At 37.5% G+C, this 15,375-nt stretch overlaps 1 long non-coding RNA gene across 1 annotated transcript; it reads left to right on the top strand.

The window, feature by feature from the left end:
* The first annotated feature begins 211 nt into the window (after nucleotides 1–211).
* LOC129010937 (uncharacterized) lies at nucleotides 212–14,692 on the top strand. Its single transcript, XR_008493095.1, has 4 exons — nucleotides 212–310; nucleotides 467–591; nucleotides 5,128–5,308; nucleotides 14,602–14,692. It is a non-coding gene; the product is annotated as an uncharacterized LOC129010937 (long non-coding RNA).
* The last annotated feature ends 683 nt before the right edge of the window (nucleotides 14,693–15,375 follow it).

Raw genomic sequence — 15,375 nt, forward strand, 5'->3', positions numbered from 1 at the left:
ACCCAGTCTTGGGTATGTCTTTATTAGCAGTGTGGAACAGATTAATACAGGCATCTGTTAAAGCAAACTAAATATGGCCTGAGAAAGACTCTGTACTTCTATATTTGAGTCCTTGTGGATGAACTGTAACCTAGCTTAATAGCCAGACAAAATTGAAAACCTAACTTGATAGTATGCACCGTAACAATAGTTGAGTGTTGGCCATTCCAGTGGTCATACTTCAACCACTCATAGACTGCTAAGTGTTCAAACAAGGCAAACGCAGAGCTGTAACCAACCTCACTGTTTCTGTACTTCACTTCTGATTCCCGTACATCACTTTAACTTTTTGTCTATAAATTTGTTCTGACCACAAAGCATCCCTGGAGTCTCTGTGTCTGCTGTGATTCTGGGGATGCCCAATTTGTGAATTGTTCATTGCTAAACTCATTTAAATTTAACTCAGCTGAAGTTTTTCTTTTATCAGATGATGTCAGAAGCAGGATCCAAAGTGGAGCTTCTAGTGACCCCTAGGAGTGCTGAGTAAACACGCAAGGTACCTGCAGGACCCACTTGTGTCCATTGATCTCTCAGAGCAGCTGGGGATCATGGGTAAGTTCCCTCATGGATTTTGGAGCTCTGCGGATTTGTGTTTTGAGCTCTCTGAGTTTCTTTGAGCAAATTTCTGATCCAAACTGGGTTTGGAGTTGTGACAGAAACTGGACTGGGTCCAGGAACAGATTTGATCCGGGAATTAACTGGCTTGGATCCAGTTAGAGGCCTCTTACATCTGACTGGGTCAGAAAGGAACTGGTAGTAAGCAGTAATATTTCAGGGGTTATAGAGTTTGGCTTTTGAAAATTCACAAGGATTTTTGTGTTCTACCCTTTTGTTCATTTTTCTTGCATGCATCGGTAGGAAAAAATCATTGGATAAGTTAATCAAGAGAGCCTGAGAGTAAAGCCAATATTTTAGGTAAAAATGGAATCCTTAATTTCTGGAAAACTGAGTTCCTTCTGGCTTATACTTTAGGCCTGGGAGGCAGCGAAGTCTTACAGAAATGGCAAAATCTTACTAAAGGTAACTTACAGTGGAACGTTCCGAATGAACAACAATGCACTGAAGTACATTTACAAATGAGGGCTCTCGGTAAAGTCCCTTTTGGCTAAGAGCAGGGTTGGCACTACAGGATGTCAACTGCTGTTTTCTTTGGAATAATCTGCCTTGCACTCTTTGCTGACAATTATGGGTGACAGAATTAGGATCGTGGGACATGGAGAGCTTTTTCCTCCCCCAAAAGGGAAAACTTGAGAGCTGATGGGACTGCTGGAAAAAAAATCCTTTTACAACAGCAGCTGCAGCCGCCTGAACTTCTCAGTGTCACTGCAATGGGTTGGTCTTTCTCTGGCCTTCCTGAGCATTTTGCCTTCCCCACCCTGCCACAGGCAAACGTTTTCTCTCTCTCCTTTCTGTTTTTCATCTTTTCTGTTACTCAGGGCAACCATCATGCCCAGAGACCACGTTTTGAAACTCCTAGTCAGAGGTTGGATTAAAGATGATGGGGCCCATCTGAGGGCAAATTTAAGCCTTGCCAGTTTGATATCGGGTGCTAAGCAGAGTGGCTAATGTCTGTTTTATCACATGTATTTTACTCTGGCCAAAACGAAAAAAGATAATTTTCCTTTGTGATGCAGCTTGTCCCCCAATGGGATGGTGCGGCAAGCTGGGTTACCGGGGCCACTCAGGGAAAGGGAACACAGAAACCTGGCATGCAGGCAAAAGGGTAAGAATTTCTTACCAGTCAGATTTCTGGCTTCTCCCTCTCTGTGCAGACAGTTGATTAAATGGTAAAAATTGCTGTTTAAGCTAGGCACGGTGGCTCACACCTGTAATCCTAGCACTTTGGGAGGTTGAGGTGGGTGGATCACTTGAGGTCAGGAGTTCAAGACAAGCCTGGCCAACATGGTGAAACCCCATCTTTACTACAAATACAAAAAATTAGCTGGGTGTGGTGGCAGGTGCCTGTAATCCCAGCTACTCGGGAGGCTGAGGCAGGAGAATCACTTGAACCCAGGAGGTGGAGGTTGCAGTGAGCCAAGATCACACCATTGCACTCCAGCCTGGGCAACAAGAGTGAAACTCCATCTCAAAAAAAAAAAAGAAAAGAAAAAAGTCACTGTTTATCTCTTCTGTAAAGTTTTGATTAATGCAAAAAAGAATTCCAAGGCTAGTCTTAAACTGATATATTTGTGCTATGAATTTGTTTTTCTGTGTCAAGGGGTACCTTAGGATAAAACATGGGCTTAGGACCCTATAAGCTCGCTGCTCAAGATGGCCCAGCAGGCTGGTCAATAATGAACTTTCCTGCAGGTCCCTGAAACAAACAAAAAAAAAACTGGATGGGGTCTCCATCTTGTTTCATGTCCTTGGGAGCTGACCTTGTAACCACATGGCAGTACTTTCTCTTGGTCTCCACCTTCCAGGGAACAGGAATTTTAGGTTTTATGTCATAGTTAGCTCTAAAAATTATCTTAAGTAGTTAAAAGCCTCTACAAGCTCAAAATTAACTACTCTGGACTCCTTCTGGGAAGAACAGTGGAGCTTTCCCTGTGGTATAGCTCGGTACCTAAGGTTTTGGCCTTTCACACTAGAAGTCCAGGTTCAATTCCCTGCTTAGAAAGCAAGTCTTTTCTGGTTTAATATCTACATAACCTTGTCTAGTCTCTTCTCCACCATGGACTATCCTAAGTTTTCCTTTCTCTGAACACCTGGGAGGTTACCTTTGGTAAAGTTCAAAACCAGAAATATTGGCCAAACTGGGTAATAAGAAATTTTAAAAGGATATTATTAAAGGGTGCTATGGTTAGAAGTCAGCTTAATTAAAAGCAGATATTCAAGCTCTAAGAGCCTGGATTCCTTGGGAAAAACAAGAGGCACCAGAAACCCATTTCCTGGCCCTGTTCTTCCTAGGGCTCCACCCTAAAGCCAATAACCAATTAAGAAACTTAAAAACTGGCAAATGAAAAATCTTACAACTACTGTAGTAATCTTCTTATGTCTATTTGTGTAATTATATATATGTTGTGTGTAATGTTTGTATAAAAGAGCCCCAATTAATTGGCTTAAACAAAAACAAGTGCTTAAATAAAATATTTTGAAAGCAAAATAAAAACTGTAAGGCCTTTTAGTTCATGTAAGTTTAGTAATTATTGGGAAATAAAAACAGCTTTAAAGATTATTGATAAAATAAACACATTTTGTCTAAATTATGCAGGCCAGATATTAGGTTTGCTAAATGCTTTAAGGTCATAAACTGCTTTGACTTTTGAAAATTGTTCAATTTATTTTGAAGACAATAAATTCTAAATAAGGCCTGGGGATATATGGAATTAGCCATGCCCCCTAGCTATGCAAAGAAGGTTATAAAGAAAGAGATTTTACATAAGAAAGGATGTTTTTTGGTAAATTATTGTCCTAAAGTAAAATGACTGGTTGTTTAAAAAGAGGGATGTTTAGGGCAGGTCAGAAAGTCTAAACATGTCATACATGGTATGTGTAAGTCGTGACATAATTTATGAAAAAAAATTAATGCCGGAAATGTTTTACAATTTAAAGGTGATTAGGCTTCCTAAATGCTTCATAAAATGCCACTATGACTCTTAACTGTACAGCTTGCCTACTCTACAGCTAGGTAAGGCCTGGGACACATGGAGTTAGACACTGGAAAGGCTCAGATCTTATCTACATTTCTGTCTGGGTCATAGGCTCCACACTTAGTACATAATTAAAATCCCTTACTTACCAAAGTTTTCACCAAAAGTAAAAGTTGCTAAGAGTTAACATTTTAATATGTAATTGAGACTACTGAAAAAATAAGTTTACATACAAGATTTGTAAAGGGAATAAAATGTGTTTTTGTGAGAGATTATAAGAAAGTATGGGAATGTAAATTTTTGTCTAGGTTAGAGGGTTAAAGATTTATTTTGAATTAAAAAGCTAAAGGTTAGAACAAGTTGTGAATGGTTTATAAAAATTAATTACAAGAGATTCTATGTGTGAATGTATTGGCTAAAGTTAAAATGGCATTATTCAGTTTTTTTTTCTATAAATTGGACATTGGAATAGAAGAACAACAGAGTTTTCTTAGAACATTGTCCTGCTCTGAGAAAAAAAAGTTGTAAAGGGTTATAAAAGGTTTATGAAAATCTTACCTTATGGTCAAACTAATTAAAACAATAGATTTATAAAATGTCATTAAAAACTAGCTTTAACATAAAAAATACACTAATGGAAACATAAAATTTGTTTTTCTCTTTTAAAAAGGATTTTTATGTAATATTAAAAGATAAAAGGTTTTAGTTTACCTTTTAAGTAAGCTACAAAAGGGAAAAGTGGAGGGAAGGAAAGAAAGGAGACAGAATCAATTGTCCTAATGCTATCTTCATTGGGTCTTGTTTGGAAAGCTGAGTCTCCTTTCTATAAGAATGTTTTGTCCTTTAAAAAATTTTTGAGTTATCATTTTGGCTAAATGAATGACTTATGGTAACCTAAGATTCTATTTTGTAATATCCAATGTTTTAAACATTTGGTATTTAACAAACCTTTCAAAATCAAGCTCTAGATTATCATGCTAAATCAGCTAATACTAAAATTGTTTAAATATACAATTTAAATGAACTCCCTGGTCTAAGTCAAATTACCTATGATAACCCACTAGTTATCAGTGCTATGCATCTAAATTGGAGAAATAACTGGTATTCAAGAGGACATGAGTCTAATGTTAAGCATGGACTCATGAAGAACCAGGACAGCCTCCTAGTCCTTCCCAAGTCCTTAAAGCTTTTGTTATTAAAGGTTCTGCATTCCATGACTCATCACGGAAAAGATAAAATAATCCAAATAGAATATACTGATGTGGTGACTTATAGATTGTGGAAATATTTTAAAACCAATGTTTGGTTTCATATTCCTGGGAAGGCAATCAAAGCTTCAGGTACATTTGGCTACCTAATGTGTCATTTAAACATTTATAAAGAGATTTCATTCAATTGTCATTTTCAATGCATGTTTTCTGGTTGTATAAAAGCTTTCCCATGCAAGAGGGCTGATGTAACAGTAGATTATTGTGCTACCATGTATTTTCACCAGGTAAAGACCTTCACAATCTGGAACCCGAAGTTTGGATCTTCTGAAAACATCAGAGAAAGACTATCTTTGCCATCCCCACTACAGTAAAACTCTGGAGCCTTGAACCTTGGATTTATAATCTCACAACTGAGAAGGGTCCCTCTATACTCCTGGAACTGTACACCCATTGGGAACTCTTAAGGTAAAACTAACCAAGAAAGTTTCTCCCCAGAAAAAGATGGCATCCTTGATGTGAACAGCTTTTCCCAAGATCACAGATCAAAACTTCTACTATAATGAGACTCTTACCTTTAAATATTTTTACCTTGTTTATGCCTCTATGAGCAATAGAAATGAAAAGTGGATCTATAATGTGCACTTATAGGGTATAATTTTATTTGTGAAGGATTTTGCAGCAAGCCAGCCTTATACGTAAATAAACTTATACTTTAATAGATAAAAGATGAAGGCCCAAGGTGGGTGAGAAACTTTAGTGGTACATACGTTGCCTCATAATCAGTCAAAACTCCTCTTAACCCACATCATGGAATAAAGAGAACATTGCCAGGAGGCCTTCACTGTTCTAGAAGGACATAATTTTTTAGGTCCTTTTTCCATGGTTTAGAATACAAGAGGCAATAATTAGAAAAGTCTCCCTCTTAATAGGCATGCGTTCAAATAAGGCAAACGTGGAGCTGTAGCCAATCTCAGTGTTTGTGTACCTCACTTCTGATTCCTGTGTGTCACTTTAACATTTTTGTCTATAAATTTTTTCTGACCAGGAGGCACCCCTGGAGTCTGTGAATCTGCTGTGATTCTGGGGGCTGCCCAAATCATGAATCATTCATTGCTCAATTAAACTCCTTTAAGTTTAATTTGGCTGAAGTTTTTCTTTTATCACACCCTTGCCCCATGAGCCAGGGAAAGGGCAACTGAGGCCCCAGTATTTTCAGTGGCACCAAGGTACACCCTCTATTCCATGAGTAGGGTCTGGAGAGAAGGGAGTCCCCGCCTCTCAACCAGATTTCAGAAACTATAGTAGATCTTCTATCCTCAAGAAAATGCATCTAATTTCTGGTATCAGAATCAAGGAGAAGTCGGCAAGACTGTTCTATAAGATGAGTTAGCATCCTGGAGGGTTTTTAGACTCAGGAATGGGGATCTCTAGGGAACAGATAGTAAAGGTTCCTACTAATCTGGGCAAATAGAGCTTAGTGTTGCCTCACAGCTGTTTTCTAAGATGGCCAATATTGTTTATTCTCTTCCTCCATTCAGTACCTTTTTTAAAACAATTACTCAGAGGTCATTGCATATATCCCAAACTACTTATTAGGACAATATCAGTTATAAAAGGTTGCTGGATTCTCTTTGATTTGTGCCAGCTTCCTATCACTTGCTGCTAGGAACCTCATATCATAAGCTGGGAAACTGGTTGAAATGCATAGCTCCTTACCTATTTTATAGTGTTTTCCAGTCTTTTATTTCATATGAATTCTGATTGCCTAACAAGAAATTTTCTCATCCTACTAAATTTCTCACTAAGAGGAAATGTCAAGCCTCTAAAGCTCTTCCCATCTATCTGTACTCACAGTTAAATTGAACTGCAGCGACTGGTACAAGTATCTGATTGAGGAGGTAATGAAATATCCCAGGCTGCTTTTGGCAGCAATTCTGAATCAACCAAGGCCAGCCAAGGCAAATTTTAAACGCAAAAACCCGGACTAAATGGATGAATTTATTTGAATGTATTTTTGTCCACATGCCTCTGCAAATTGTTTACAGGTTTTGTCTGCCTTTTGACTAGTAGAATTTTTTATTGCATTCAGATAGATCATTGATGTACACTGCTAGTTTCCTAGGCTATTGAAAATTTGCCTTTCTTATTGGGTTTTCATGAATGTTTCTCTGGTAGAGAAAGGAGGTTAAAAAAATGAGAGATTGCTAACTTTCTACCATCATAAAGTCTGGATTTGGATACGGTTTTATGGCAAAGACAGTAATGTTTCCCCAAATTTCCTAGAATTCTTGCAGTTGGGTTGAGTCATGTGGTTAGTTGTGGTCAATGGGCTCGAAATGACATATATTGCCTCTGATATGAATCTTAGAAGAGTCCACACAAACGTCTCCAGCTATCTTTTACTTTTCTCTATTGACCAAGAAGGCCGTATGGTAGAGCCTTCATCATCCTGAATAATTGGGAAGAGATCTTGTTGACCCAACAGTTGATAAGAGCCCTGGCAAGTAGTGTGAGCCACAGTAAACTATTTTTGGTACAAGCCAGTGAGGTTTTTAGGGGTGGTTTGTTATTGCAGTTGCCTATCCTGACTAATGTATTTTTCTACATACCTAAACCATCAGGTTTCGTCAAAACATTGATGGAAAATAAGAACATCTCTGGATGATTTGTTGGCTTTTCATTCAAGTTGAGTATGTACATATCTATTGGTTGAAAAAATTAATAGGGATGGTAGACATGTTATTCTTAATAGGACAGGATAATGGTTTTTGAACATTCTCCCTGGTGTATATTAGCTTTGCTTTTAAATAAATACAGTAGTGAGGTGTGTTTATCAGTGTTTATTCTCCCACTATTGGATAACAGGGGCTGCTTGATCTAAAATGATAGGTAAGTGATCCCCTCTACTGTCCTAAGGTCATTACTTATTGACACCTCCCCATTATGCCTAGTCAATGTGTGATAAAAGATTGCATGGAAACGACAGGCATGAACCAGGATCTTTTCTCCTCTGTCCTCTTTTTCATTTGCCTTTTGATGTTTCTGCTGCTATTTGGCACCTCCACTAGAAGATTAGAAGGGGAAAAGAGAGGAAATTAAGCTCTTTTCCTGCAGACTAGCAGTTCTGATTTTTAAAGGGTACCTCGGGGTATTGTTTCATCTACTTAAGAGTTTCAGGAGTGTGTGTTTGTGTGTGTGGTGGTGGGGGAGAAGAGAAAGAGAGAAAGACAGAGAGAGAGAGACAGATATAATTAAACATGGAGTTTGAGTTTCCATGTTATCTGATTCTAGGAATTTAATGTTGCCTCCATATTTACCAAGAATTATAGTCCTTTACCACAATTTACTATAATGTGTTATGTTTCTGTGTGTGTGTGTGTGTGTGTGTGTGTGTGTGTGTATGTAAGAGAGAGAGAGAGAAGAGAGAAACAGAGAGCGAGACAGAGACAGAGAGAGAGAGAGAATTAAATGGATTTTTGGAGTTTCCACATTATCTGATTCTAGGAATTTAGTGTTGCTTCTATATTTACCAAGAATTATAGTCTTTCAATTATTATGGAGGATAACTAAAAATATCCTGCATAATAATTAAAAATTCCTTATTTTCAAGTGGCATAATGACTTTCTGTGCTAAGATCACTTGAAAATGTTAATTAAAGAAATCTATTTGCTCAAAAAAACCAAATGTGCATACTTTACACCTGTGGCAAATAATATAAAATTATAATTTGCCTTTGAGCTTAATCAAAATCAGCTTTAAATTTATTAGGCACCTGACTTTTTTATTTGTAATCAGAGACCATTTTGTTCAGTATGTAGTTTAAATCATGGAAGCATAGTTACTTCTCAAGCAATTCCTTTAAGACTTGGGGCTTCTGTGTTTGAAGGGATCCAGGGGTTACAGTGTGGGCAGTATCCCCATACCAATTTAAGGTTTTTCTTATTCAGTAAGATGTTTTCTAAGATGAAAGAGATGGGTATATTCTATGCAACAGAGATAAATGTAAAATTTTATTCACCCTATGGGAAAAATTTGGATAGATTCCTCTTGGCAGTGAAAGGTATAAAATGAACTTGAATGATGACTCTCAATAACATAATATTGAGTGAAACAAGAATAAACACATTATGACTCCATTCGTAAAATATTTTTAAGGTAAAATTAAGCAATTTATTGTTTAAGGACACATGTTTGGTAAAACCATAATGAAAACCACATGGAAATGAACACAAAATACCATCTAATGCTTACTTTGGGGAACGGGAAGAGAGCCTCAAACAGAGAGATGTATGTGGAGGCTTCTACCACTTTAGTGTTATATTTCTAAAGTTGAGTTGTGAATACACAGATGTTGATTTCTATTCTAGTTCTTTACACTGTACATATGTTTTCTATACTCTTTTGGAACTATACTGTATTTTATATATAGTTCAATAAGTGATAGTTCAATATGAATTGTTGATGTGATATGACTCACTCAAAAGAGTTAGTGTCTCTTGTACATAATATTGTTAGAAACTTGGAGTTAAGGAAATTGAAGGTATTGTCATATCCAGCCTTGATCAGACCATGCTTTAGTACTTTGTTCAGTTGTATGCACCCCACTTTAAGAGTGATGTAGACAAACTAGATTATGTTTAGGGGACAGTGATGAGGCTCGTAATGATTCTTGAAACTATATATGATATATGATTCTTCATATATTTGAAGGGAAGACATGAGAATGAGAGCTTAGATTTATACTACATACTCAAAAGAATAGAATCAAAATTAATAGACGATGCAACAAGAAAATATTTTATTGTAACAAAAATAGATTTTATCGTAACAGAATCAAGAACTTACTAATAACTACATTTGTTCAATGAGTCGTCTTGATACATAGTGAGTTTCTTACTGGTGGAGATGTTCTAGCACAGGTTGGATGATCTCTTGGTGGGTTATTATCAGGAGATATCCCTAAAAGTCATTCTGGGTCCTGAAATTCTTCAAAGATTTCCAGAAATTTCTAGTCAACCTGAAATTTCTATTCAAGATCTCTTAGTTAAGTGGCAGCGGAGTGAGTAAAAGAACAGAGTCTAGAACCAGATTTCTGGGTTGATTCCTGGCGTTTTTCAATTACTACCTGTATAACCTTGAGAAAATTACTTCTCTGTGTTTCCTTTTTGCAATCCATAAAATGGGTCTATCAACCTCACAGAGTGGTTATAAGACTTAGAAGAATGCCACATAGTAAGTGCCACTAAATGTTTATTTTTTTAAGAAATAATTTTTTCTAAAGATCAGTCATTCAATTTACTTTGAATCAATTACATTTTTGCTTTTGTTTTAAATGAAAAAGCTTTATTTCTCTCTCTTCCTATGAGCAAATATATTTAATTATCCTCTGACATACAAGGGTATTGGAGTTTTTTTTTGTTTTTGATTTTGTGGGCCCTAAATTCTAACAATTCCAGTAAGTGTAGAATTTTAAACTAAAAAATCTCTTAACCTGACTTCAGTGGCTTTAGAATAGCTTTGTTGCATTATCATAGAACCACAGAACCCCAAAAGCCAAGAAGAACCTGAAAGAATAATTTAGCCTCTCTTACTCTTGGAATTAGGTACCTTGTCTGCAAAGTCTCCTTGCCCTTGAGGGATTGCTGCAAAGCCTGTCTCATTGTTCAATCTTTGCATGACTCCTTCAATCATTGCTAATAGGAGGTGGATTGTCTGTTAAAAGTTAATGATGGTGAGCCAGGGAGTAGTGTACTATTTTCAGTTTATTTGCAACAGTGGAAAGGGCAAACCTATTCATCTCAATGAAAATGTAACTGTTTACATTGGAAGCTTAAATTTTAGGACACACCATGTCCTGCTGTTGAAAAGACAATTTGTAGGATAAGAGATGTTACAGTGATATTATGGAGGCCACAAGAAGTATATTTTCTGGTCATTGGTAGAAAACGATTAAAATCAGGCTTCTTTTGTAGGAGATACTGGTCATGTTTTCTAAAATGTTGACTGTGAGAGAAGAAAACAAGAATTATTAAATCTAGATTTCTGATGGGAAGTAAGAACAGAAATGAGGACAGGTGAAAGGAAAGCTAGACATGGTTTACACAGGTACATTTCCTGCTGATGATTGTTAGTGGTTGGGAGGGGACAGAAGGCAGGGAGATGTGAATTGATGAGGCATGGTGTATACCTGGGAATGGTGAGACTTGAACCTCAAGTTATAACCAAAGATTCACATAAATCTTGAAAAATATACTCTTGTTTTGTTCCAAACATGGAGCCATACCTATTCTAACTTCTTATGAGTGATTTGAGCATTGTGACACCTCTATAGGAGATAGAGAAAAGGCAGAGCAAGAGATTGTCAGCTTGGAATGCCTCTAGGTGATGCTGGAGATAGCATCAATCTGCTTATCAGGGCTTTCTGGGTGTGGTGTAACCCAGAATAGCAGTCAGGATAGGCTAGGTACTGCTGCTGTGATAAAGTATTTTCCAATCTTGATGGCTTACAACCTCAGAGGTTAATTTTTTCTTATATTACATGCTTCCCCTGTTTCTCTCTCCTTCTTCACAATTCCCTAGAATAGGAGTGTCCAATCTTTTGGCTTCCCTAAGCCACAATGGAAGAAGAAGAATTGTCTTGGGCCACACATAAAATACACGAACACTAGCAATAGCTGATGAGCTTTAAAAAAAATTGCAAAATACTCTCATAATGTTTTAAGAAAGTTTACAAATTTGTGTTGGGCCTCATTCAAAGCTGTCCTGGGCTACATGTGGCTGGTAGGCCATGGGCTGGACAAGCTTGCCATAGAGGCTAGATAAGTAAGCTTTTTGTGTTTTCCTGTCTTGTTGGCACTTCCTCTTTGTCATAATCCTCTCCTTGCCATAGGGGTAATTCTCTGGGGCTGTAATAGTTAAAGAACAACAAAAAAGAACATTGGTTTAATATTTTCAAAATGTTAACCCCTTTAAATATTTAATGAAGTGGAGATGTTATAAGTATAAATGTGAAAGCTATTAGAAAAATTCTGGTTAATTGGATATATATAGAGAAATATAGGCCGACTGCTAAATATATGCAGCCTTTCTAGCCTCATTGGTGGATGGTAATGCCATTTGGTGAGATGAGAATTGGTTGGGAGGTGGCGGAAGGTTCCGAGGGAGAAATCTGTCTAGATTTTATTAATCTTTTGCTAGCTTAAAATGTATAATTATAGGTGATTTTTTTCTTCCCTATTTTTTACCCCTAAATTTTTCATAAAAGAGGCTTTGATAGTGAAATAACCTAATACTGAAGAAAATATGTAGGTTACATTCTGAGGTCTGTGTCTGGGATATCCCAGGCTGGGTTGGGCCTGATCTGAGACTGAAGAATGTTGCTGAAGGAGGCTGGGATGAGCTTCCTGTGGTGTCTTAGATGGTCCTTGCTGGGTGGACAGGGTAGGGCATATGGCTCAGGTTGCCAAGATGGTGCTAAATGCCTTCATTTAGTTCAGAATGGTTTGATGGATGCTTTTGATTTTTTTTTTTTTATGCTTCTCAGCTTGAAAACATTTCCAGTTTTTGTCCTTTTCATGGTAATTTATTGAACATAAGTAAGGTGGATGTTTTTCTTGTTAACTAGAAGACTTAATCGTGTAACATGACAAAGGAAAGAAAGAAAAAGGATTTACGATTCTAAAGAATGGGCAATTCTTTAGAATTGAAGGAGTGGGTCATTCAGTGAAGCTGTTTGTTTGGCCTGGGTTTACTTTAAGTTTATTGTTCTCACTCAGTTGAGATTTTGAGTGTTTCTGACTACCTTCCTCAACTCTATCACTCTTTCTATGGCTTGTGGTTGGAATACAGGGCCATCCAAGTAGCTTGTGGGGTCCCAGGCAAATGCCCTTTGACTCTCAACACCTTTTTAGAAATGTACATTCTCTTTCAAGGAAAAATGAAGCCATGTAAGGGAAGCTTATGTACAAAATAGGATAATCCAGTTATCTCAGGTTATGGTGATTTGTCCTTTTTGTGTGTTTGTTTCAGCTGTTGCTATTGAAAATTCTTATGGAAGAATTTAGTTATTTCTTACTTTATTTTATTTAGTTAATAATTTTAGTAAATAGATTTACTTTTTCTATGGCAAATGACAACCTAGCAATACTACAGAATCATAGGACATATACATATACAAGACACTTATTGATCTTCCCACACCATCTAACATTTCTACATGTTTTGAAATGTTTCTTCGATAGACGTGTTCTGAAATGTTTTGAAATGTTTCTTCTATAAACTGTTCACTCCTTTCTCCCTAAATGTGTATTATATATTGGTATTATACTGGGTGCTCAGAATTATCTTTAAGAACGATGGGGTGTGCCGGGCATGTGGCTCATGCCTGTAATCCCAGTACTTTGGGAGGCTGAGGTGGGTGGATCACCTGAGCCCAGGAGTTCCAGACCACCTTGAGTAACATGGAAACCCTGTCTCTGCTAAAAACACAAAAACTAGCCAGGTGCCTGTAGTCCCAGCTACTGGGGAAACAGGCATGAGAATCACTGGAACCCAGGAAGCAGAGGTTGCAGTGAGCCGCGATTGTGCCATTGCACGCCTGGGTGACAGAGTGAGATTCTGTCTCAAAATAAAAATAAAATAAAATAAATAATGATGAGGCCCACTTGGTTTCTCAAAAAGTGCACTTGGTTTCTCAAGTTGCCCACTTGGCCCTCCCACAAGTTGTACTTTACTTTCTTTTCCTTCCTTTCCTTACTGTTCTAAAGCTTTTAAATAAACTTTCACTCCTGCTCTGAAAAAAAAAAGAATGATGGGAAACACAGGGGCTGCTAAAATCAAGATCAAGTACTGTACCTGGTCTTGGGCTGCTTATAAGCTGGTTGGAAAGAAAAGACATACACTTGGAAAAATAGCTATAATATGACAAATAGCTAAAATATGACAAGTGTCATGTGAGCAAAACATGGAAAAAAAGGCCATGGAAGTTCAACAAGGGTGTAGTCTCTGTGCACAGAACAATCTGATAAGCCTTCTCAGAAGAAATGGAATTGGAGCTGGGATCTGAGGTTTAGATTAGCAGAGAGGGCAGTGGGAAGGACGTTTCAGGGAGGAAAGAAGCAAAGGCACAGAAATGAAAAAGTAGAATACATGTTTGGGTGGGGCAGGATGATGAAAGCAATGAGAAGGTTAATTTGTTTGGAGCAGAAACCCTCCCATCCCCATCACCAATCCTATTAACTCAAGGGTTCATTTAGTTAAAGTACAGTAAAGCTTCAGTCCCTTACTTGCCCTTTTGAGTCTCAGTTTCCTTATTTGTAAAATGAGGTTAATCATACCTACCAGCCATAGATTAAATTATTAAATTATTAAATGGATTAAATAAGATAGGATACTAAAAGGAAGGTGTTGAGCAGGGTTCCTCATACTTTATCATCCCTTTTCACTCAATTCATTACATTCAGTTTAATTCCAGTGCTGTCTGTCATACTATCAAGACATCCCCTATGCTACTGCCCATTGAGGATAATTTAAATTTGACTATTATTGCATTTCTCTAAACCAGTTTCTATTTACCTTCTGGTTTAGGAGAATTTTCTTGGCATAAGCCATCTGTATATGCAAAGGAGACCAATGTCACATTCGAGGGCTTTAAATAATTCCTCACTAACCAGTTCAGGGTGGTTAGAGTATAACAAGCTAAAAGGGAGTGGTTGGCAATAAGAAAGGTGTCTCAGTTTGTTTTCTCTTGCTATAACAGAATACTTGAAACTGGCTAATTTATAAAGAAAAGGAATTTATTTCCTACAGTTATGGAAGATGAGAAGTCCAGAGTTCAGCGGCTGCATCTGGTAAGAGCCTTCTGTTTTTTTTTTTTTTTATTTTATTATTATTATACTTTAAGTTTTAGGGTACATGTGTACAATGTGCAGGTTAGTTACATATGTATACATGTGCCATGCTGGTGTGCTGCACCCATTAACTCATCATTTAGCATTAGGTATATCTCCTAATGCTATCCCTCCCCCCTCCCCCCACCCCACAACAGTCCCCAGAGTGTGATGTTCCCCTTCCTGTGTCCATGTGTTCTCATTGTTCAATTCCCACCAATGAGTGAGAACGTGCGGTGTTTGGTTTTTTGTCTTTGCGATAGTTTACTGAGAATGATGATTTCCAATTTCATCCATGTCTCTACAAAGGACATGAACTCATCATTTTTTATGGCTGCATAGTATTCCATGGTGTATATGTGCCACATTTTCTTGCTAATGGGGATGCTGCAGAGTCCTGAGGCAGTGCAGAGCATCACGTGGCAAGGGGGCTGAGTGGGCTAACATGCTAGCTTAGGTTTTTCTTCCTTTTCCTATATAGCCACAGTTCCCTTCCAATGATAACTCATTATTTCATTAATCTGTGAATAGACTAAGTCATTCATGAGGGCAGAGCCCTCATGACCCAATCACCTCTTAAATGTCTCACTTCTCAATACTGCCTGATATGGTTTTGGCTGTGTCCGCACCTAAATCTCATATTG

The sequence above is a fragment of the Pongo pygmaeus genome, chromosome 10, assembly GCF_028885625.2.
Source record: "Pongo pygmaeus isolate AG05252 chromosome 10, NHGRI_mPonPyg2-v2.0_pri, whole genome shotgun sequence".
Taxonomy (NCBI): domain Eukaryota; kingdom Metazoa; phylum Chordata; class Mammalia; order Primates; family Hominidae; genus Pongo; species Pongo pygmaeus.